The sequence below is a fragment of the Prinia subflava genome, chromosome 1, assembly GCF_021018805.1.
Source record: "Prinia subflava isolate CZ2003 ecotype Zambia chromosome 1, Cam_Psub_1.2, whole genome shotgun sequence".
In the NCBI taxonomy this organism is placed as follows: domain Eukaryota; kingdom Metazoa; phylum Chordata; class Aves; order Passeriformes; family Cisticolidae; genus Prinia; species Prinia subflava.
This window is the reverse complement of record NC_086247.1, coordinates 122127468-122152640: the sequence shown is the minus strand read 5'-3', so window position 1 is coordinate 122152640 and position 25173 is coordinate 122127468. Positions and strand designations below refer to the sequence as shown.

Sequence of the window (25173 nt, the reverse complement as noted above, 5' to 3'; positions counted from 1 at the left end):
GTAACAATGCCGTGCGCTGGGCGGGACCCATCGCTGCGCTGCGCCGCGGGGCGGGGAGCGGGGCTGGCCGTGCCCGCGGGCGGGCGGAGATGGCGGCGGCGGGGCCCGCCGGGTGCGCTGTGCCCGCGGCCAGCCCGGCGGGCCCGTCCCGCCCGCCTTCAGCGCCGCAGGCTGAGCGATCGGCAGCGGCATCGACCGGCCCGGCGGGGCCGCGCGGCTGTGAGGGGGCAAGCACTGTGCGTCCTCCTGTCCTCCTGGGCTCCTGCCGCCCTCTGGTGCTTGTTCTTCCCCGGAGCTCTCGAGGTGTTGCGCACACGGCGCCTCTGGAGGGGTAGGAAGTGCCTTTGGTAAGTGAAAGGTAGAGCTGGAGTGATAAGAAAAAGTGTCGCTAGAGGAAACTGGAAATGCCTCTCCATAAAGCTCTCCATGAGGTTGTGTCAAGGAAGGTTTAGGTTTGATATTAGAAAAAGATTCTTCACCCAGGGGATGGTCGGGCACTGGCACAGGCTCCTAGAGAGCTTATCCCTATAGAGAGCCTGCTTGGTCACAGCACCAAGCCTGACATAGTTCAAGATGTGTTTGGACAATGCTCTCTGGTACTTAGTGTGACTCTTGACATGTCCTGCAGGGCCAGGAGTTGGACTTCCATGATCCCTGTGGGTCCCTTCCAGCTGAGAATATTCCGTTGTCTTTGATACCAGGCTGTGTGATGTATCCAGTCCATGGAAACAAGGAGTTCAGAGAGTGAAAACTTGACTAGAAATATGGGGAGAGACCGGATACCTAAGAACTGCCAGTACAGCACTTGGAGCTTGTTGTCCTTAAACATCTCAGAGCCCAGATAAGCACTGAGGCATTTTCTTTTTCATCTAATAAATGAGAGGTCTCTGTCCTTGCAATGCCCTAACCACCAAGCTACTGTTTGTTTGACACAACTTACGTGACATCTTGCTGCAGTGTCTATGCTGTTGACTCAACCAGTTGTCTTTACCATGTTTTCATTTTTTCTCAGGTAACCTCCTGCCTTTTGCAGTAATGCCAGATCCAAGCCAGATGCAGGTCTTCAGGTTCCTGCTATTGCTAATGCAGCTGCAGCAGTTAACACCATCAGGCTGTATCATGTCTGCTACCTGTTGCAAAGTTCTGCATGCTATATATATTGGTTTGCCTACAGCAGTTATTTGAATTTCTGTTGCCATTTTGTCCATTAAGAATAACAGCAAATCAGTGCTTTCTAGAGACAAGAAAGAATCCAGGGATATAATAAACATTACTTATTCAGATATACCATTTACTCTTACAGTGTATGGATGCCTGTTCTGCCATTTCAAAATGATAAAAATAGGAGCTTTTAGCTCACTACTTGTTCTCCAGGTACAGGCAGGTAGCAAACTGCAGGCAACATGAGGGGTTCTGGCAGACCATGGCTTGCTTTTGCCGCAGTCTGTGAATAATCAACGTGTGGGGGATGAAAGAATATTTTGGTGAGGTCATGGCACAAACGTGCAGTCATGTTACAGAATGCATAGCCTTTCCTGGTGTACACCAGTCCCAGTGCCCTGTGCTTCCATACACATTAAACATAGGATACACCAGTACTTCTAGTCATATAACTGACACACATTCAATGATATCTGACAAGTGAAGTGGAGGCATAGAGTTTGTGAGTGTGTCCTTTAGAAACTGGATAGCTTATCCCTATAGAGAGCTTAGGCACTAGTGCTGTTTGTATTCATCACTAACATCAATATGAAGTTCATAGGACTATAAGCCTATACCTTTCCCAAAAGAATATGCCTTTGGGGGGGAAATTCTGGGAATTCTAACTGAAAATTGAGAGAACAAGTCTTTCTATCTATAGGTTTGTGGTGGATTTCAGGTTTTTTGGTATATCACTGTTATCAAACTTTTCAAATTAGTACACATAAGTAGAATTGTACAAACATTCAAAATTTCAAAAGAACTCTTCTTCTGAACCAGTGGAATGCAAGAGGCACATTCATTAGTTGGTAATGGTTTGTCATACTCAAGAGAGAACTCAAACCATTGAACCTGTTTTTTTAACTTGCAGGAATCTATTTTTCAGCAGTTTGTATTAAATTGGTTTTCCTTTGTAGACGAGGCCAAGTAAGATCTGTTTTCACACTGTAGTCACTGTTACAGCTTGTTCTTTCTAAACATACAAACCCAACTGTTCATACAGCGCACAGCTTGTTAATAATCTCTTACAAAATATTACAATAAAATATGGCCTACTGTAGTGGAATTAAATTCAAAAGGTATTTTTCCTTCCTGTAATTTTAGTGTAAGTGGGATTCACAACATCCAGTGTACAAATCACCGGATATGAAGGGTTGAACTGTTGCTCTGTCTCCTTTGAGAAGTGGTTTAACAGTGTCACGTGTGACACAGTGCATATAATGTTATTGTGGGTGTTCTTGAGAAAGAATGCTCACCAAAGTGTGCCACATGTACCAGATCTTCACTTCTTCTCTTCACACATTCAGTCAAAGAATAATTTTCAGGGCACAGAAACTTGTTAGCCTTCATTTCTCATGTCTGCCAATTTAAATGTTTGATTAAAAGCATGTAGTTTATTTCATTGATTTAACTTCAGAAGCCAGGAAATTAATAGCAAGAAAGTTAGTATTTCCTTGTTTTGTTTGTAGTTTTCTCACAAACAAAATCAGTGCTATAAGAGCACAAGGGTGTGTGTTTGGTGTGTAAATAAACCAGTGTTGATTCTGTATAGGTACTGATCAAGATTTACACAGGCTTACATACTGAAGCTGTGAAAGGATGTCTGTGAACTAAGAATTTTGACTGGCGAAGAGCACTTATTTCATCATAACACATATCCATAGTCTCAAACTGTCCAACATGTCATATTTGCACTAAAAGACCTCAACTAGCCAACCAATCAACCACCAAACTCACAAAACCTTGACAACAAAAAAAAACTCAGTAAATGGTTGTGCTGACTCCAGAAGTTTTCCATGCCTTTATTTGTCTCCTGTGTCACCCTAGAGGGTCTAAGTGCTCAGCAGTCCTTTGTGATCTGCTGACTCAGACAAAGGGGAAGGAGAGCAGCATTCATCCTTCCTGCAAATTCATGGGACAGCACTAATCACATAATTTAGCCTCTAAAAGCAAATGTCATGGGGCATGAAACATCCAGCTGTTTTGAAAGGGCAAAACCTAATTCCCAAAGAAATGGGTAGTGTAAGATGGAGGTGACTCTGCCTCGAGAACACAGAAGCAGTATTTCATGAGTCTGCTATGATCATTCATGTTTGTAATTTATTGTAACCCTTCCATGAAAGATTTTGATTTTATTTGCTTTTTTCTTGTGGCTGATAATGAAGACAAAACCCCTTGGAAATGTGTATCCATTACCTAAGAAGACAAAGAGCTGGAATTGGTGGAGTGATGAAAGAAAATTAGTCATACCATAGATGTTGAAAGTCTTTTGTTGCAAAAAAAATAAATCTCTCTGAATTTCTTCTGCCTTGTAGTTTCATGTGATCAGCAGTAACAATAAAATCAGAAACAAAATTGCAGAGGTTTCAACTGGGACAAGAACATGAATCCCTACTGTTTTATTAACTTGATTAGCAGTAATTCCACCAGTGTTTTCACAGCAAATAAATATCACTAATGCTTATGGTAAAATGGCCAAATATTTCCATTTTTGTGGGTAAATGAGGGAATTGAGATTCTTAGAGACATGACTGAATTGCTGAATTGTCAGGTTCAGGGAATTAATGCCACTTGGTCAGATGGCTTTAACTTGTCTTTTTGAGTGCAAAGGGTACCTTTTGGGTTAAAGAATTCTAGACCTCTAAAACTTTGTTTTAGCAAACCACAAAGCAAAGCCATGCAGCAGAACATGTAACTCAGAGGCTGATGAAGGAGACAAAGTGCAGTGACACATTGAAGGCTGTGAAAAATCACTGTATACTTCGTAGGAAATCCCTGCAGGCCTCCATTATGCACTTAGCAGTCTCACTTTCAAGATTTCCCCAATTTCCTAACAAGAAGCTGCATTAAATTTATCTGCTTGGGAGCAAAGTTTGAGTTTGACCCTATTTAGAAGGAACTTGCATTTCAAAGACGCTATGGTGGATGTTTCATACTTGGGGATTATACCATAAATCAGTGTAAGTAGCACAAGAACATAAGAAAGAGCTCTTCAACAGATTTCCACTGCAGGCTGAATCTTTATGATGTCAGTAAAAACAGTAGTCTATTATGACTAGACATTCCATTTCACTTCATTGTTACGACTAAAGTTCTTATTTTTATTGTGTCTTAATAATGATGTTCCTTCTATTCCATTTTAGTATTCCTATTCATTGGATCTAATAAATGCCTGCTTCTCTGCAGTACCACTGATCTGGGAAATGTTCCTTTTCATTTCACAAAGACAAGAAAAGACAAAGAGAAATGGAAAGTACTACAGTCAAAATAGCAAAGACTTAGGCTGTCCAATTAGGCCATGTGCGAAATAATGAGAATTCTAAAATGTCTCCTGAATGTTATTGAGACCTAGATTACTTTGGGGTGAGTATATTGAGTTCTTGCATTTAGCATAGTTTCAAAACATGCTTGGAATGCAGCGCTGTAATGCACATAAAGAATTTCTGTCCAAATTAGAATCTTCTTTGTATGAATTTCTGTATGATACTTGTTGGTCGTACATCAGTCACTGATATCAGTCTGATATGGGATGTTTCCAAGAAAAGTGGTATTGGCAGATGCTGTGCTGGTTTCAGCTGAAGTAGAGTTAATTTTCTTCACAGTGGCTGGTATGGGGCTGTATTTTGTACTCGTGCTGAACATGGGGTTGATAATACAGAGATGTGTCTGGTATTGCTGAGCAGAGCTTGCACAGACCCAAGTGCTTTTTTTTTTTTCTGCTTTTCATACTGTAATGCTGGTGAGGGGACTGGGGGTGCAGGAGAGGCTGGGTGGAAACACAGCCAGGACAGGTGACCCCAACTGACCAAAAGGATGTTCCAGACCAGAGGGCATCATGCTCTGTGTATAAAGTGGGAGGAAGAAGGAGGAAGAGGGGGACATTTGGGGTAATGATGTTTGTCTTCCCGAGTAACTGTTAGATGTGATGGAGCCCTGCTCTCCTGGGGATGGCTGAACACCTTCCTGCCCTTGGGCAGCAATGAATTAATTCCTTGTTTTGCTTTGCTTGTGTGCACAGCTTTTGCTTTCTCCATTAAATTTTCTTTATCTCAACCCATGAGTTTTCTGGCTTTCACCTTTCTGATTCTCTTCCTGATCCCAGTGTATGTGCAGCATAGTGAGCGGGTGGGGCTTGGCTGCTGGCTGAAAATTATTGAAAATTAGTAGAATTATTAGAGTGGCAGGAACAAACAGCAAAGTGTAGTGATTTTGTGTATTTAATACAGTAACTGTGCAATTTATTTACTTAAAAATTAACCAAAACTGAGTGGTGACATGGAGTTAAAATCTCAATATTTTTCATTACAGTTTCCAAGGCCAGGGAAGGAGAAACAGCAGTCTAAGGTGAGACAGTATTGAAAGAACCTCATTAAATGCTTTTAGAGACCTCTGAGAAAAACTGTTGGTGTGCTTAAAAATTGAATATTACCTGCTTCACAACTGTGGTGCTGTTTAAAGTGTGACTTTCCCATTCTGGCTATCTTTACTTAATAATGAAAATTTAATGTTACACTTAGAGATACTGCTACCTTTTACCATAGATGGTTTTTCTAAAAATACAACAGTTCTTGAATGCATTTTTTTATGATTGCAGTACTTGGCCGAGGATGAAAACAATAATCTGATTCCTTACAGACTTTCAGTGATACGCAAAAATCTGATGGATAAAAGGATTTTCTGAGGCCAAAACTAATACCCATATTTACTCATTCATTGTTTTTAAATTAAGCTCTTTTTTTAGCAGCTGAGCAGCAAAGTTTTAGGTAACTCTAGGAGGATTTTCCTCTAAAGGTATTTTATTAATGTAAACCTTTTCTTTGTCAACAGATCTCAAATAGATTTTTGTTGCTGAAGAATAAGTTGTTTTAACAGCACATATCTATAAAGATTTTAAAGGAGTTAAAAGATGCTTGTTTTAGGCAGATTTTTACTATGATTTAAACAAGCTTATATGGTTGCCTTTATACCAGTTCCAACCTTAGTAAATTGTATTGTGGTGAAACAACCATGAAACTGATAATGTAAATCTTTGCAGAGATAAATGACATATTTCTCTTCAGTATAGGACATAGAATTGCAGCATTTGAAAAATAATAATTCTAACTATAAGTCACATTCTGCTTTCTCTCTTCAATGAGTGTTGTAATAGTCTTTCATAGCATCCAATTACAAAAAAGATGCTGCTGAAACAACTTTTTCTGGCAATGAAATATTTGAAAATGTAACTGATGCACAGCACTTGCTTCACTGACTTACAGTAGAGCTTTTGGATGCACGCTCAGATTTTGCAAGATAAAGGTATACAACAAGCCACTAATTAACTCTGGTTATAAGCTAAGATAAAACATACAGTAAAGCTAAAAAAAGAACCTCTGAGTTGAAATATGCCAGGTAGATCTGAACAAGTCTGTGTGGGTTTTTTGCCAGTTTGTTCTGGGTTTTGTCTGAAGTCCCAGTAAAACAAATTACATGTAATTTCAGTTACTGTATATATTTTTAAGTATCCTTTTTTGGTTGTAATTTCCAAAACAAAAAGAGTGGTTGTTGAAACTAAGATTTTTTTAAAGTGTAACTTAAAGTTTAATTCAGTATAGCTTTAGTTTCAATAGAATTTAAAGCAAATCACAGTCTAGGTTTTAGTCTTGTCATTATAATAGTTTTTAACAACTTGTAATGCAAATTACAGAGTCCAGAGCATAAAAGGAAAGGTAAAAGTATGTGTATTTTCAGATCTTGAATAAGATTGCCCAGTCAGCAAAGGAAATGTGTCAGGTATATGTACAAACTGATTCGTTTGTAGAAAATCTAAATGTTGAACTAATTATTTAATTAAACTGAACATAAGTATTAATTTATCTTCATTGCTCACTTTGGGTAAATTGACTTCAGAAACCTGAGGACAAACCTGTTGTCATATTCCTAGTTCAGCAAGATCTAGCCATGACCAATAAGGTGAGGAGAATTTCACATCTCCTCTGGCCAAGCCCCAGGTTGTGCTGCCTGAGCTTCCTGCTGAAGGTGACACTCCAGCAAGAGCTGCATTTCAGAATTTGGGAATTCAACCAATATGGACAAAAGTATCAACGTTTATGTTTGTCTTTAGTTTTTGCATTTCAGTAGTTCAGATTTCACTGAAAATTCTTTGAGATCTTCAGCACAGGGAAGATTAGAATCAGTAATTTAGTATCATAATGCAAAGTAATTAAGGTCTTTCCTAGATACTGAAGGTGATCAAGGAAACCTCTTGCCTTTCTTTCCAAGTCTCATCTGGTGCTATCAAGATTAAATGAAGCACAATTCATAGTTAGTGAAGTTTTTACAATTTTACTAAAATAAAATTTAGTCTCTAAAAGTGCTTCCCTTTTGCCTTTCATACACAATTTCTGTCCATACTTTGTCTATTTTAGTAGAGACATATGCCATATTTAGCCCAGACAAACATTTTTAGATTTTACTAATTTCAAAACATTGTCAAGTAGACACACTAGTGTGTCTTCTCGATGTATACTGTCAGCCTGATCCACATGCCTGTAAGTTCATTTAAGACTCATTCCACTATTGCACAGAAAACAAATTACCTTTAGGGAAATACCTATCAGTGTTTCAATCACTGCTGCCTTTCAGTTAGGATTATTAAAAATCTCAAAATTTATTCTCCAAAAAATGCAGAACAACTGCATTTTAGTCATTTTAGATGCTGGAGTCCAGTTTTAGAGGATGATTTGTAGCAGCAAGTACTGCAGTGATTAATGAGATTTCAGTAGCTTTTCCATAGCTTCCTGCCTAGAGAAAAAAAAAAAAAAAAAAAGAAGAAGAAAAAATCAACAAACAAACAAACCCGCCCCAAACCCATAATGGCAGGTTAGTTGTGTGTCTTTTGCTGCTTCTTGTAAAATGTTAATAGACCCCCTAAAGGTTTCATTTTTGAATCAGAACCATTTAAGCAAGAATTTTAGCAGATTCAAGGAACTTGTGAAATTCCCCTATCTTCTGCTTTATAAAGTGTGTTAGGCACATTTGGCACAAACTGTGAATCTGACCCTTATTTCCAAGCATTTACACAGTCCAAAAAAAGCCATTCCTGTAATACTTTTATTTTTTCCCTTTTTTTTTCAAGTGTATATTAAGTACACATCTGAAGAAACAATATTGTACTCCTTTATTTTAGATTTAGGTAGCAGTCACAAGAGATTAAATGCTGTTACGTGTAACGAAGCATGAAGATGACAAGATATATGAACCAGAGGCTTTTCAGCTTGATCACATCATCCAGCACATAATGATACAGATTTTGTATTTCAGACACCAATGTCACCTTGGGGCTGAAATCACTCTAGTTGAATCTGTGTAAGTATAAATGAGATAGTTCCCCACACCCCAATTACCTTCCTACTTTAAAGATAGAAAGAAAAATGAGTCGGCCCGAGTTTAGAGATGAGTTATTTGTGTGCGGTATTTGTGATGGAAAATTCTTTCTAAAATAAACACGGTAATAAATGGTCTTCTTTTTTCCTCTCATATTTTAAGGGGACAGGCTTCTAGTGACAGAGTACTAGACTAGACTGATCCTGGTCTCTTTTAGGGCATTAGTACTTGACTAATACATACAGCACTAGTATTAGAGTCCTTAATTGTGTCGAGCAGAATATTTTTCTGTAGTTTTTCTATTCAATTTCTTTAAAGCCACGTGCAGAATGTTACTTCCCATGTTGTATTTTAGTTCCAGCAACATTTAAAATGGATGATATGCTGATGGGCTTTTGAAATCCTGAAAAACATGAATCTGATAGGGAGCCTAGATGGGACTTAAAAAAATATTGCAAATCATTTAACTACCATTACAAAATTTTTATAAATGCTGAATAAATGTGTCAACTAATAAATTTATCAGCCTCTATTAATTTAGTTCCTTCATTACAGAAAGACACTATTGATCTAAAACTTACTAGCAGTGTTGTGCTTAAGCCAGCGGAGGGCAGACTTGAATTGGAAACTTTTTGCTACTGCAGTTACTTGAAGTCAAAATACCAGATAGTGCCTTGAGCTCAAAGTCTCATCACTTCTCTGCTATTCTAATTACCCTTGTGCTCGATAAAAGCTTCTTTGCAGTTGCTGTTTGACAAAATGAGTGTTTTGCGAATGTTTAAATAAAGATGCTAATATGAAAGTGAATAAGTCAGTGTATCAGCAGCTGTGTGTTACTCATCAGGGATAATCCACACTGCTTGATCTTTAACCATGTATATCTTGAAATGTTTTTAAAAAGCTAGTGAATATAATTACCCCCATTTTACAGATGAGGAAACTGAGGAATAGAGTGGTAACCTTGCAGATTACCCATCTGGGTGACATACAGAAACAAGAACAAAATCCAGATTTCCGATATCTAATCCAGTGCTTTGCACACATAAACTATTTAACTCTTACGAACATTATGGAAATGATTGCTAACAGACTAGATAGTGGAGATTGAGGAGCTTACACTGATGAAATAGCTGGCAACCTGACAGTCAAGTTGTAAATCTTCAGAAGAATATTCCTCCCAAGAAGATGGGTGGCAGTCAGATCAAATGCCTAAAGAGTCACTTTAAAGTAGTATTTTATTATTAAAACAAGTATTTCACATTTTTAGGCATATTTTTCATTCATTAGGTTAGGTTATAGTATTTCCAAAAACCTCTTATGATATCCTGTATCTGACTCTTGTTATGGGTAATGTGGTATGGCATCACACATTTTTAAGTACTGTGTGAAGATTTGTAAGAATGTATTATAAAAAGATCTTGGTCACTTCTCCTAGTACCTCGTGTAATTGTACACCTCATAAAGAGTTGTCACCTCCAAACTGTCATCACTTTCCATAATTCACAGAGGCCTGAATATGCAATTATCTCAAAAGGGAAGAGGTTCATTTGCTCTTCTGCAGAACATAAACTCTCCTCGAAATAACCACTAATTGAAGGCATTTGTATACAGCCTCATTTTACAGTAAACCACTGGATGCCTTAGCTCAAGAAGCAGCAAGAAGATAACAATTCAATTAATGAAAACTGCTGCTTTGAGAAATGTGGTTTCCAGTATCAAAGTTATTTTATTCATCCCTAATTACACATTGCTGAAAACTGTTAACCATTATTAGGGGCAAATAGGTCTGAGGTTTAGGAGTATGGCTGGTTTTGCCTGCTGTGAGTTTCACCTCTACCTCCATGATGATCTTTTCTTTCACTAATCCTAGATGGTGTGTATTTTGTTTGCACCCAACCTTCCCTTTTATTTGTAAAACATGTGAAATATTCAAAACATTAGTGATTTAAGAGGAGTTAAGATATTACTGCCTCAGAAACACATCATTGTTACATACAAGTTGTGTTTGTTGTGTGAGCAGGTCCAACTGAGTTAGAGAGGGAATTACAGATAACACAAAATAACTCTATTAGAGCAGTAGCTGTTGCTGTAGGCACATTGGCCAAAAGCCTGTCCCTGTGCTTCTTTACATGGAAAATAAGGGATGTATGTATGTGCTGTCTGAATAGTGAACATGATGTTGTTGTGTGCCTGTGCCAAAAAAATTCTGTCTTATTGGAAAAGTAAACTTGGTTTTGAATTTAAAAAATTGATTATGCCATGTATAAAATACGTGTTTGATCAAGATCAGTTCCTCTGGTAATTGTCCTTCAGAGGTGAGAGTTTTAATGATAGGGAAAATACATCTATGGAATTTAAAGCCTGCTGCTGTCAAGTGGCCAGGACCCTTAAAAATGTGTTAAAGTGTTCTTCTCTTAGTAAATCAAAAATGTTTATACTTACTGTCCCAAGTAGTAGAAAGAACACCAGCAACTGCTTCCATGTTTAGACTTCTGTGGAGCCTGCTACCTGTGAGCACATGCCACTTAAACAAAAGTCTGTGGGATTACTAATTGCTAACCTCATTCTTGACATAGTTCAGCCTCCAACAGCCTGCTGAAACTTCTGTTACACCTTCTGGGATTCTATCTATAGCAATTGCTTTCTCTCCCCAGTTGGCTCCAAGCTAGAAATATATCCATTTGCACAAATGTTTCTTAACCTTGTTCACACCGGGGGGTGCGAGGGGTGGGGGTAGTAATATATTTTTCTTTCTGCTTCTCTGGTTGGTGGATACTTTTATAGTAAATTCAGTACTTGCCATGGGTGCTGTGTGATGAACCCATGGTTACAATGCCTTTTCTAAACGACTCTTTGTTTCACTTTAAATGCATTGAATAAAACTATTTCTCTGTGGTAATTTCATGGGCATCTTACTGTAACATGGGAGTCCTAAGTAAACACATTTAATCAAATTTTCTTTCAAAGGTTGTATTCTTCCTTCTCAGTATGGCATTCTCAGTTGACAGGGAAAACCTTCAAGAGTTGTGGAGTAACCAGCCCTTCTGAAGGCTGAAGAAAACACAAAGGCACAAACATTTCTCATCAGGCAAGTTCCAGTGTCCCTGTCATGGAGAAATTGGTTTATGACTGGCAAAGGAAGATTGTGCTTACCACAGGAATGCTACTGGTAACCAAACTAGCTAGTCTTCCTTCTGAAAAACCTGCACCTTACACACATTCATGTACAGCATCCAGCTCTGGGTCTCTCAGTGCAGGAAGGACATGAATCTGTGGGAGTAAGCCCAGAGGAGGCCACCAAGATAGTGGGTTAGAACGCATAGGAAAGATGGAGAGAATTGGGACTGTTCAGCCTAGAGAAGAGAAGGCTTCAGGGTGACCTAATTATGGCCTTTCAGCACCTGAAGGGAGCCTACAAGAAAGATGGAGAGGGACTTCCTATAAGAGCATATGGTGACAGGGCAAGAGGGAATGGATTCAAACTGACAGTAGGCTTACCTTAGACATTAGGAAAAAAATCTTTGCTGTGAGGGTGGTGAGGCACTGGAACAGGTTGTCCAGAGAAGCTGTGGATGCCCCATCCCTGGAAGTGTTTAAGGCCAGGTTGGATGGGGCTCTGAGTAACCTGGTCTAGTGAAACGTGCCTCTGCCCATAGCAGGGGAGTTAGAACAAGATGGTCTTTAAGGTCTCTTCCTACCCAGGCAATTCTATGATTCTATGCATAAGTGTCTATGTATATAGACACTTATGCATTAAATGTATATAAATGTACACAAAACTGCAGGTTTATCAGAATTAATTGAAAATGAACCAGCTTGGATATCAGTGTCAGCACAATTTCTGAGGATATATGTATAGACACATATAGCAAACTTCAGTTGCTCCTTGGAAGTCCTCAGTGTTTCAGCTACCTGGAACTACCTGCAAATATTTGTCATTAGAAAATTAGAAACACTTTGATTGGAGTTGTTAGGTTGATACATAGGAGTTCTATAGTAGAGGCAGGAACAGGTAGTCCTGATTTTTCTAACTCAAATTTCCACAACAAATGTTTAAAAAGTTGTTTTCATGCACTTCTGTACAGTTGTGGTGGTGAGTGCTGTACCAGAGTCTAATCCAAGCTCTGAAAAAGACAGAAAGTGTGTGGTTACAAAAACTCACAGACCATGGCTTAATGTTTGCATGCTAGATCATGAACAAGGATTCTGCTTTAAGGTTGTACATAGCACAGTGTGTGGCATCTCTTACTGCTTTCTTCTGTGGCATTTAACTTCCATTTTTATTAAAACTCAGCAGCAGGAAAAAAAATTGCAAGTTCTAGCTTGTGAAAAATTTGGTTTATTTCCAACTCTAATAAATCCAACCTTGCAACTTCCAGTCCTCTTGGGTGTCCAAATACTTGTCCCTAGAAAACATTCCCGTGCATTAGAACTCACAGGGTAAACTGCTGTATCAGTAGAGTTCTGTTCTCTCTAAGGTACTGTATCATGCATTTGCAATTTTGTTCTCCCCTTAATGCAGCTGGAGTTTTCAGGCCATGCCATTTAACTGCATCTGTGTCACAAGCCACTGACATCAGAAACATGTTTTAGCCTCGGTGTCACAAATTAGTGGAATTACAGAAAGAGGTATAAGGTTACTAAAAGAATGAGGTTTGAGATTCTACTTTCAAATAATAGTGAGTAGCTAAAAAAATGCTAAAAGCCAGGAGCATGCCAGCTCCTACTGGTGAGTTTTCAGTTGATTAGCACTGGCTTCTACCTGCAAAAGACTAATGAGTAAATTCACTGTGCTGTGCTACATTTCAAAGTGTCTAATGCTGTCACGTACCTGCACACCTAACACTGACTGCTAACTCAATGTCATACCCAGCACTGGTCAGCACTAGCAAACCTCAGCTTCAAGGTTTAAGGCAGAGTCAGCATTTTGCATCCTGTCAGCAATAATCTGTAACTTCTATTGTTTGGAACTATCAAAAAGATACTAAACCAGGAATGGTTTGGTCTTCTCCTACCAACAGTAAATTTAGAGCAGTAATTTCATGACATCAGTGGGAGCAGTGTGTTCAAATCTTCCAGCACGTCATGGGAAATACAGACTATGGATTTTCCATTACTATTTTGGCAGGCATGATTTTGTTATTTTTAAATGAGTTTATATTGGCCACCTCCGTATTTTAATTATTTCACACATATTTCAGCATTTCAAGAAGTCTGTGCTTCAGCTGATATAGGGGATACAGTGTGTGTGTCCCCAAATTTTAGAGTTTCTTTCACCAAGTATGATATATTACAATTACAAGCTTCATTTACACTTCAACAGAGCATTCATCTGTGTGCTGTCAAACCTGGCAGGGGGGCATTAAATTAGATATTTTAGAGAGATTATAAATTCTAATAAAAGGGCATCAGGAGTGTCTAGAGCAGTTATAGAAATCTGTAACAGTGAAGCAAAAGATGATGGGAATTAAGAGTAAATGAAAATGTGTGAAAGCACCAGCAGAAGCAGCAGAACATAGGGTTAAAAGGACTTGCTAACGCAGAAAACCATTCCCGGCAGAAAAGTTAAGGAATTGCACTGTTTATATCAAGGCCAAAGACCTGCACTTTGAAAACAGCCATGACACAGATGACCTGTCAGCAAAAGACCCAGGATCCTGATCCCAGGAGGATGGTACCAAGGCTGCAGCATCAGATACGCCCTGCCTTTCCTGTTATCCTGTCTGGAAAATACACATGTGTTGAAAACAGGGAAAAACAGGCAATGGGCAGAATCCTGGCCTATCATTTGTGGAGAACAAAGTAAAGAGGGTTCTGAGGTAGAAGATACCAGCTGATGCCTCCTAAGGGAAATAACAGATCTGTCCAGAAACCACTTTGTTGTGCCTAGTCACAGGCTTGTAGTGGCAGCAGCATCCCCATTTCTTTGTGTCAAGCTCAAGGGATCCTGGCCAGGCCCTTGGGACTCTATGAGTTGGTGATCAAGAATATACAAGTGTCAGAGAATTAACTCTGCAGCAGAATGAGTCTGAGTGCATAAAATCAACTTGCTTAAAGATTTTGTAAATAAATACCTTCTCTTTCATAAGATCTCATGCTGCTTTCTCACACTGATTCCTGTGCTACAGCCATTTCCCACTGTAACACAAATGAACAGTCATGCTTGTTGAGGACCACAGCATAATTCCCCAACAGACAGAGGGACAGAGATTCTCATTACTTGCTCTAATTCTTGCATTTCTTCCAAGATATGGCATAGTAACAAACTCTGTGGCAATTTATCTGCAAGTACATAGATGATAATTTCCTCCTTCAGTTTTTCCAGAAGGCAAGTTTGCCCAACGCAGATGGATTTTGTACAGCATTTCAAGACATGGAATTTAAGTTTCTTAGAGGAAACCCATGCACTACAGAAGTATAATAATCATTGGATCATAATTGAGTAGTTAATAAAAAGCAAATTACTCCATGGAAAGCCACACGTAAAACAAAGGGTTGGAAAGAAAGTGAAGAAGGAAGGCTGAGAAAGTGTGCTGTAAGTCCTGGAACAACAAAAATGAGGAAAAAAAACGTGTTGGCCTGATACAAGGGCAATATGGACTTAGCCAGAGTCACAGTATTACTCAAAGTTGGTAGGACACGTGAATAATGCCTTCCAACACCCCATGCTATTCTGGATCTGTAGAGCCAGAGAAGGAGACTGCTAGAAGGGCTCAGTTACAGCAAGGCTGGGCTGTACCATGCAGAGAGGGAGATTTGGATGTGTTTTCTTTCACAAGCTCTGATAGGGTTCATGTATCAACTTCTGTAAATGACAAGATTAGGGCAGCAGACTGTACGGCTCTTTGCACCTCCCAGTAAAAACCTCATGGAGAAATAAATATCTTTGTCCTTCTCCCTCACCATAGTAACACTAAAATAAGCTACAGTATGTATGTCCATTCACCTCATCAGCCAGATGTCAGTGAGGCTCAAAGTCCTTGTGTTAAGTACTGCAAAAGCCTTTTCTCAGAGGACTGATCAGATGTTACCTGGGCGCTGGCTGTATTTGATCTTAGACACCTTTCATGTTTGTTCTGACACAATTATATATTCATCCTTTCAATTTTAGGTCAGGTTTCTGCAGAAAGTAAAAAGTCTGCTGGTAGCTCCCCAGCCAGTTGGCCTCTGCTGTAACCTTGAGCTGGTCTTTGTAAATGTACTGAGAACATTACACACTGCTAATTTAGCAAGGACTAGTGGTGTGCTCAGTGCTGCATAAAAGAGCTGCTCCCTCACAGCAATTGAAGGGAAAGAGGGCAGGTGCTATAAGGAGTTGATGCTACTTAGAGATCAATGCCTGGCACTGCTAACCTGATAAGTGTGAAATCTTTGAGACACCAAGTTTGTGTCCAAATGTTTTATCATTATTGACATCACAAACTGGCTTTTCTACCCAAGTAAAATGTCTTAAATCCAGCACAGTCCTCTGGAGCGCTCTAGAACTGTAGAGCTCAAGAGCAGAAACTCACTCTGTGTTTCTTCTCTTACAATCGATCCTAGAAGGCTTGCCAAGCTTCTGCATTTATATATATTTGGCACTCAAATCAAAAAATGAGTTCTGGGGAGGAGAAAAGCCTGGTTTGCTAAGAACTGTGTCTGCCACACAATAAACTATGTATTTGAGGGGTGAAAAACGTGATGTGCAAAAATAGGTTTAAACCCAATTTGCTCCCTCACACAGCTGGACCATGGTAAGTGACCTGAGGGATACTCTCAGATGACTGCCAAGACCAGCTGGAGGAAGGAAATGACCTGATTGGAAGATGTCGAGCCTAGCCTGTGGTGACAACAAAAGCTGCTCCACTGGGGGTGCTCAGGTCTTCCTTGCTCATAGTTGACAACATCAACCTCTGACTTGTCAGGCAAGACAGGTCACTGCAGCCCAGCACCACGAATAATCCACTTGCTAGATAATCTTCAAGGATAAAGAGTCTTAATTCAGGCATTGCTAAACTACAGAGCTTCAAAATTACACTGCTGAAGTTTAATTACGCAGTGAAAGCAGCCAGGCACTGGGTACTGACAGTACTTCAGCCACACCACGAGCGCTCGGTCTCAGTTCTGCTGCAGCTCCATAGCAGGCAGCAAGGCAATAACCAGGAGCTCAAAAAAAGAGGTGCATGAGCCACTGCCAAAATGTAGTGAGCTCTCATTCAGCTGTGCAACAGCTGTTTTGAAGCCATCACATAAACATTTTCATTAAAATATAAAGAAGTTCATTGGAAAACCCTAAAAAAAAAAGCCTCATGAACCTGCTTGCATAGAAGCACAATGCAAAGAGGCCAGCCCAGGCATCACTTGCAAATGAAGCTCAGACTACCAAATCTCCAAGAAGATGAGGTACATGCTGAGGCAAAGGTTTGGTGCGTTGCTCTGGCTACAGAGGGAAAGGGTGCTCTATCAATCTGCTGATAGGTAGATGGTAAATACTGCTTTGGTTAACAAATTGCAAGTGAGAAATCCGAGGGGAGCTGACTGAAAGACTGGCACCTCTCACAGTTGTCTTGTGAAGTTTATATGACCATAATACAAAAACAGTCATGGCAATATCTTTGACCATGGGTGCAGAATTCAGCCGCATGCACAGTCTTTGGAAGCTGCCAGGAGTGGACAGGAGATGGAATAGGACCATAGAATCATAGAACAGTTTGGGTTGGAAGAAACCTTATAGATTTCCTAGTCCCAACCCCTCTGCCATAGGCAGGGACACCTTCCACAAGACCAGGCTCCTCAAAATCCCATCCAACCTCACTGAAATAATTTCCTTCTATATATTTTAAATACAACACATAGACAAACAATGGAAAAGACACATACTAGTGTTTCTGACATGCTTTCCTTGTAAAAGTCCCATTTAGGAACTGAGCATTTTAACATGCTGGCATTTCTGTGTAAGAAAATCTCATGGTCCCTCCCAGCCCTGTATAGGTGGCAAGTGGCTCTCTGATTGGAAGGTCATGATTAGATCTAGCAAGTGAAATATGAACCATTAGAAAAATCATAGTGCTGTTCAACAAGCAACACTGTCTGGCCTGACCAGCCCAGTGAGAAGAAACTGAAATTATTGAATAAATACCTTTACACCTAAACTATAGAATATCTTCAAATAGTGGGGTAGGTTCCCTTCCTCCAGAGGCAGGGTTGCACTACTGTCACAAACTGTGTTTGTTCTCACTCACCTTGGGGCTGTTAGAGTTTCTGTTAACACAGAGGAAAGGTGAAAAGTCTGATAAACACCATTAGAAGACCATCTTATCTGAAAACTTGCAGTCCATCATGCAACAAGGACAAACAAATTCCATTTACCTCAAGCTGTAACACTTTTATGAATGCATAGGCTGCCAATGGTATCAGCGCTGTCATGTCTGTTTTGACTCTTGGACAGAGATATTCCATTTTCCTCCTTCACAAGCATCATAAATGGGTAGGTGTTCCTTATGCAGAAGGACTCCTTATTTCTTACACTGCAAAACACCATCTGAGTAAAAGGGAAAAGGTGGAGTGGTATTTTTGTTTCTGCCTGAAAAAGCAGATCCATACCATAACTACACAGACAAATGCAGGAAGTGGGATATATAAACACATTTTCAACTCAAATGCCAGAATTTCTGGGCATGCTGCCCCACACAGTCTGGTGTTTGAGTGATATTTCTGCTTGTGTGTTCCTAAGAGGACCAAGGTTGAGAGGGAGCAACCCAAGGTTTGGTCAAATTAGAGAGGGTTCTTATGCTACATGACTGATACACCTTTTGAGCAGACACCATATGTATGCAGTCAAGGTGACCTCCAGAGATGCTCCAAACCAGGGCCACAGCACTAAAGACCTTGGACCAAACAGAGCAAGCCACTACAGAAGCTCAGAGCTCGTGTGTTGAAAGCTCTGGTTCCATGAGGTATCTCAGTGTTTGTCTGGAAAAAATAAATTTGAAAGCCATTGACTTTCAAGTAATAATCTGCATGCAAGTGATGTTCTTCTAGGAAACAGTGGACATAAAAAAAGGAAGTTTAAGGTAGGTGCAATAAAAACACAGCCTAAGATGAAGGAGGACATTCTTCTCTCACAGGCATCAACACTGCCACTCTTACTGAATTCAGAAGTCAAGATGTCTGCTGATAGAATACAGAACATCCACCTTCATTCCAGGCAAGTGGAAATATTTTGAAAGGATGCTGGAGCCTCCCATGAAGTGCTGTGATTAGTGACAGAAGAAAGCAATACTGTAGCTGATCTATTGAAATCAGATCAATGCTGTGCCCTCGTTTTGGAGCAAGCCTTTCTGGCTGCAGCTGTCATGAGGAGGAAGTGACATCAAAGGCTCTAGTCTCAATGGGCAAAGCAATAATCTTTACATAATCTTCCTTTAATTGTTTTATCCATGCTTTGGAGTCCTCAATGTAAGTAAGGGTAGATATTCAGGCAGATACCCGATTCCCTGTTTTCCAGACACAGGTGAAGAAATAAAGGTTTAAGTAGTGTGTTTTCTCCTATAGGTGAGGGAGGGTACAGGATACTTTCTCACCTTCAAACAAATAAATGTTGTAAAGACTCAACTCCCCTTTTCAACATGTTTCTCACTTTTTTTTAGCTATTAGGGAAGACAAATGATTAAACACACTGGCTAATGCACAGTCTAATAAACAGGACTAATAATGGTTTTCCTGCCATCAGAAAACATGACATTTTTGTATGCCATGTCCAGCACCGAGCTACCTGAAGCAGAATGGAAGACATAATGGATCTGTGTTGGAAAGTGCCTCCCTTTCACTGTTAGCCTGATCAGCTTCATTAAGCCACCTTCTCTGCCATGCTGAATTACTCCTCTTACCTCACACACATTGTTAGATTCTGCTTGATCCTCACAGATGAAAAGTGCTTACTCAGAGCAAACTTACAGGAATATCTGGCAATGTACTCTAGTGCATACTGCTTACTACCTTTTTTAAATTGTGATAATTATGCCATCATCTCCAGTTCCAGGGGCTGCAGGTTATGAGTTTGGGCTCTACTGCACCCAACACTCAGCCTCTGAGGTTTAAACCTTTTTCTTTTGTTTCTTGGCTTTCTCTTCACTCCCACAGTAATTTGTGCTATCTGCACCTAGACAGACCAGTCCTAGAGCCTGAAAATCCATCAGGACAGGAGAGAGAGACAGAGGATCAATTTCTATGGGACACTAATTTGAAAACCATGGTTGGTTTCTAAGCAGTGTTTTAGAGCAGGCACAAGTAAACTATCAAATGGACAACAACAGAAAAGCAGTCCTTTAGACAATTCTCCTTTTTTTAGTGGACGACCAAAGCTGTTATAAATTAAAAGCAGTCAATTTCTAGATACCTAGGAACATTAAATCAGTTATGAGCAGCTCTGCTTAGTTTCAAGAAGTCTACAGAAAAATTGCACTTGGCAATAGCTCTCTTTTCAGTAATGCTGTGCCTGCTCCTAGATCTTTCTGCCACTTCATCTATTTTATTTTATGCCCCAAAGAAGGGCAGTGAAGCTGGTAAGAGGTCTAGAACACAAATCTTACAAGGAGCACCTGAGGGACATAGGGCTGTTTTGCCTGGAGAAAATGAAGCTCAGGGGGGACCTTGGTGCTCTCCAGAGTAAAGGTAGGGTTAGTCTCTTCTCTCAGGTGACAAGTGACAGGACAAGAGGAAATGGCCTCAAGTTGTGTCAGGGGAGGTTTGGATTGGATATTAGGAAAAAAATCTTCCCTGAAAGGGTTCTTAAGCATTGGCACAGGCTGCCCAGGGAAGTGGTGGAGCCACCATCCCTGGAGGTACTTAAAAGACATAGATGTGGCACTGGGAATGTGGTTTGGTGGTGGGCTTGGTAGTGTTAGGTTAGTGGTTGGATTCAATGATCTGAAAGATTCTTTCCAACCCCAATGATTCTTTGATTTTTTACATCTATTTACCATTCAAAAATCAGACGAATACAATGTACTATACATATGATAGAGTCTGGTAGGATATATGGCCTACCTTAATTTCTACACTTTGAATGAAAATTAATTTTATGCAACACTGAAAGCAGTCACCTCTCTGTAAGGCATATAGCACAGGGGTACAGCAGCTCTCAGCTCCCCAGTGCAGTGATCAATAACAGCGACATGTTACTCTTATGTCACAGCAAGTGACATATGGCCGTGTAGCTGCACATTATAATTAACCACTGATTAACAACAGAAAGAAGATTGACTGTTACATTCAATTAACTTGCCTTCCTTTCAGCTGACAAGCAGCTGAGTGCCGAACATTTAATATACTTTTTGCAAATTTCCTTCTCTGCAAGTATTATAATTGCTGTAATTAGCACAGATCAACTACGACAGCAAAACTCTCATTTCATCTATACAATGCAGTAGCTTAGAAAAAGTTAGGTTTTACCTGTTTTATTAATTAACTAACCAGTATTTCTCTTCTAGCAAAGTTCTCATAGTTTTCCATATAATTTTTCAGATAATTCAGTCAACTTTTAGATAACTCCACAGAAAATTTTCCCAAGAAGTATGATTGGGGTGAGTTCAGTTGATGACAGTCACGTGCACATCTACAAAGAGGTACATCATGTGTGAAAAATGATCCAGCGTGTGATAAACGCCAATCACTCGTTTTTTGAAATTTATGAATATTTAATAAAGAATAAAAATTGGTTACAAAAAAATTAATACAATAATAAAAGTTTAAAAAAAGTTTTCAGAGACAGGACAAATAATGAGACAACAAGAGCAAAGAAGGTAGCCCGGGCTTTTGTCCCCCCTCCCTCCCAGACAAAGGCTAGGAAGGAGAAGGGCCCAGAACAAAGAGAAGTCTTCTTTTTTAAGCCTTCAGTTTATGACTATTCATATCTTACGTAAAACAAGTAATTTTCAGCTGTTTCTTGTCACAAAAGCTTTCTGTTAATTAAAAGAACACATGAGAGCATACGTCCTTGAGAAAGTTAGGTTCTGTGGATAAGAGGCCATAAATTCTTCTTCACTGGAAAGTTTAGAGGCCTCTGTAAGGTTTAGGGGCCTCTGTGAATGTTATCTCTCTGCTGAGGAATTTTTCTTCTTGAGCAAAAAAAATATAACACACATACACAGCTTCTATTGTACTATAACTTATTGTTAATTACAAAACTACATTCACTACATTATTCTAATGTTAATATAGTATAACTTTTCTATCTATCAGATTACATATAGTAAATATCTGCGTAGAGCCACATATACAATATGCCTTTTTCACAAGCGGTCTCACGTTTGCTGTTGAAAGAGTCAGTATTTTCTCTCACGCTGTTTCCTTTCCTTTGGACTGTATATTAGTCCATAGGGAAAAGGCTGCCTGAATCTCCTTTTTTACTTCCTCCTGTTTTCCATATGGTGGCCTGCTCATATTCCCTAGCAGGGACTTGATGATTTATTCGACTTGACATTTTGATTTGCCTGTCAGAATAGTGTACAAGTTAGAAGGAGTGACTGGCAAGGCTAGAGAGGAGTTTATGCTAGCTAATAACCTGCCCACTGAGCAGATAGTGAGAAATTCGGGCAAAAGTGGTCAGGTTGGATCACACTTCCGACAAAATGACCCACAAAGTGCCTTCAGGACTGTAACCCTGCTGAGCTTCATGTCATCCCTTCAGGCAGTGAAAGCCACAAAGAAAAAGGTCAATGCAAGTACTTCGTGTAGCACAGTGCCACGAACCACATGAAGACTTCTATTACATTTGCTTAAACCTCAAGGAAATGTTATCTGCTGTGATAGCGGAGAGCAGATCAGGCAGTGACCCTGTGAGTCACCGGGCAGTTCTTGCTGGCATAGCGAGTTCCTCTATTCAGAGCGTGCCGAGGGAAGCTGCGGGGTCACCGCTGCCTGCGGGGGGAAGGAGGCACAGCTCAGGCCCTGCACTGCCCGGGCTGCCCCTCCTTCCACTGGCACTGCCCAGAAGCAGCGCTGAGTGACACCGACACAGAACACCTTTGGCCTTCGGATGGGCATCACTCTGCCCTTGTCCTGACTGGCCGTGGGGTGGCAATGTCAATCTTCTGGAAAATACTTTCTTACAGTTGCTTCCTGCTCCTCCCCCTTTGTGTTTTTTCCCTTGTTCTCTTTTTATAGTGAAAGAATCTGTACTTACATTTTAATTTCCTTTACAGAAGTTGAATTCAGCTATTTCTTCTAGCAATAGTTGACCACAAAGACTTTCTGACCCCACTAGACTGAACGTTCTCTTCTGCTCCCTCTTCATTCAGTTCATTACAAGTGTGCTCAAGTATATTCCTTAAATCAATTTTATGTTCAATGCCAACTTTCCATACAAGTCTCCTCTCCTTCTTAAGGTGGCAAATACCAGAGACTCTATCATTTGGCTAGAACTTCCTTGAGCATTTAAATTTGTGCTTTCCAAAAGGTACCAGTTATGCATTTCTTGACAGCAAAGCATGCCAAGAAATTCATCAGCACTTAAACTTACATGGAAGAGTGCAGCCACCAGTGTACTACCCACAGATGTTCTTCTAGTCCCATGGCAGGTTGTTTCAGGGCTAAATTCCCTGTATTTGTTACTGTGCTAGTTCCAGCACTTCGCTTCTGCTCCAAGAAGGAAGCAGAGGCAGGGAAGGGGCAGAATGCCATAGCACAAGTTCTGCCTGACGGGAAGATGCCTGCCCTTGCAGTTAGGTGGGAGGAGAGATTTCTTCCAAAAGCTCTCAGCTTTATGTGTGTCTCATTTTGTGCAGCTTCTTCATTCATTCAGAGACAGGCAGAGAGGAAGCGACATTTTGAGCTGCTCTTAAAGCCTCTGGTTTTGCCTCCCAGTCACCTCTTTCCCCCAGCTCAGTACAAAGCGTGCTTTGTATGACACGTTCCTCCTTTCAAGCACAAAGCAGAACTATCCCTCAGCACTGGTGCAGTACACTGCCTACTCTTATTGGAGTAGGAAGGAATAATTACAGGGATTATTACTGAATGTCAAGGCACATTAAAACTGTTCAGTATCTCAAGAGCAAATCAAGATCTTTCAAGGGGCTGCTTTTCTACCTGAAATTGAATTATGGCGTCGAGTACCTTATAAGTAGATCTACCTAGTAACTAATTTTGTTGGTGTATTTAAGAAGTTACTCATCTCACCATTACCAGAATGCATCAAAATACTTTGTGCTCCCAAACTTCATCATTTTTTATCCAGTATGGCTCCTAAGGTACAGTAACACTTTATCACTCATGGAGAATGGGGCACATATATCATGATGCAGTATGCATCACACGTGCCAGGCTTTATGAAAAAGGTGGGTCACACAGTGGGGATCTTGGAAAAATCCATTGCTCAGTAATTTCTTAGTCATCCATAAGCACCTTTTATTTTGTGCAATGATGCCAAAGCAGGAAACTAGCAGGAATTGTTCAGTGCTTTTGTAGCATGACTTCCTGTGCTGCCAGCAGGAAAAATCAAGTTCTCATGGATAACCAAGGAAGCTTAAAGATAAGAATTTGATACAGCATGCAAGGGAGTCAAGGAGCTCTTTCCCAACCCAAATAGTTAAGGATCAAGATTTGTCAGAGGACTCAGCTAGGGCTGAACATGTGTCATCCACTTGTGAGGAAGCTTTAATGGCTTTGCTGCTATTGTCCCTTAAAATCCAAAAGCTGGTAAAAGTATTACATGCTTTTCAGTGGGATCATAAAGCAAGAACAGTAAAAACGAGAACGATACAGAGAGATTTGTGCTCTCTTTCCTCCTTCCCTACTTTAGACATTTGAAAATGGTTGAAAAGGCAACTACTTCATTATTAGTCACATAATCTGAACAGATGCAGTTTGAATCTTTAATCCCAGCACCTGTCCACATTATTTCAAGCTGATCTTTACAGAGGCTGGCCAGAGAACCACTAAACCAGATCTATTCTTCCCAGACATCTGCCTGCTTATAAGGCCTTTAGCACAAGGGACAGCTGCTGACATTCAGAGCTCTGCTGAAGCCACTGATGCTGAGCTAAAGCTTCTTTTGGCTTAATTCAGTAAGAAAGGGAATGTAGGGATTCAATTCAGTCAGAATCAGCAGGAAGGCAGCAATGCTAAGCCAGTTGTTCAGGGTGAGAAGGGAGGAAGACATGGGATAAACACCTCGTGGGTGTCAGAAAGGATCTTCCTAGCTCAGGATCTCCTGAATCGGTTTGACAGTGCCTGTATCTTTCTACAGTCACTACAGGGAGAGATGAAATCAGTAGTTTTGCTAAAGAGCAGCTGGATTGGTATTTTCTAATGGCTAAAATGAGGAATATAAATCCCAATGAACTAACAAGTAAACAATTTCCTAAGAAATATCAATGCTGTTACCTTGTAAAAGTAGTTCTACTGATTTTTTACAGCAGATTTCTTAAACACCAATATTTTAGGGGCAAGACAGTCTGGTGAAAGATGACATTTGGTATGACAGTTGGTTCACAAAATGTTATCATATATAATACTATCTCAATTTCCTCCCAATTATTAATGAAGTCTGAACTGCAGGTTATTAACAATAATGAAAACAATGCTTTTTACCAACTAAAAAAGCAAAAGGAAAAAATAGGAGTACTCTGA

At 40.0% G+C, this 25173-nt stretch overlaps 1 long non-coding RNA gene and 1 other non-coding gene across 6 annotated transcripts; both read left to right on the top strand.

The window, feature by feature from the left end:
* The first annotated feature begins 35 nt into the window (after positions 1–35).
* On the top strand, positions 36–12943 carry LOC134557591 (uncharacterized). Of its 5 annotated transcripts, XR_010082079.1 has the most exons (4): positions 36–347; positions 1013–4563; positions 5509–5544; positions 8369–12943. It is a non-coding gene; the product is annotated as an uncharacterized LOC134557591 (long non-coding RNA). The 5 variants fall into 5 exon arrangements; XR_010082075.1 differs by having other exon boundaries at positions 5509–12943; XR_010082070.1 differs by having other exon boundaries at positions 1013–5544.
* LOC134563409 (small nucleolar RNA SNORD93) lies at positions 5799–5886 on the top strand. The gene has a single exon (XR_010083366.1). It is a non-coding gene; the product is annotated as a small nucleolar RNA SNORD93 (small nucleolar RNA).
* Positions 12944–25173: the final 12230 nt, after the last annotated feature.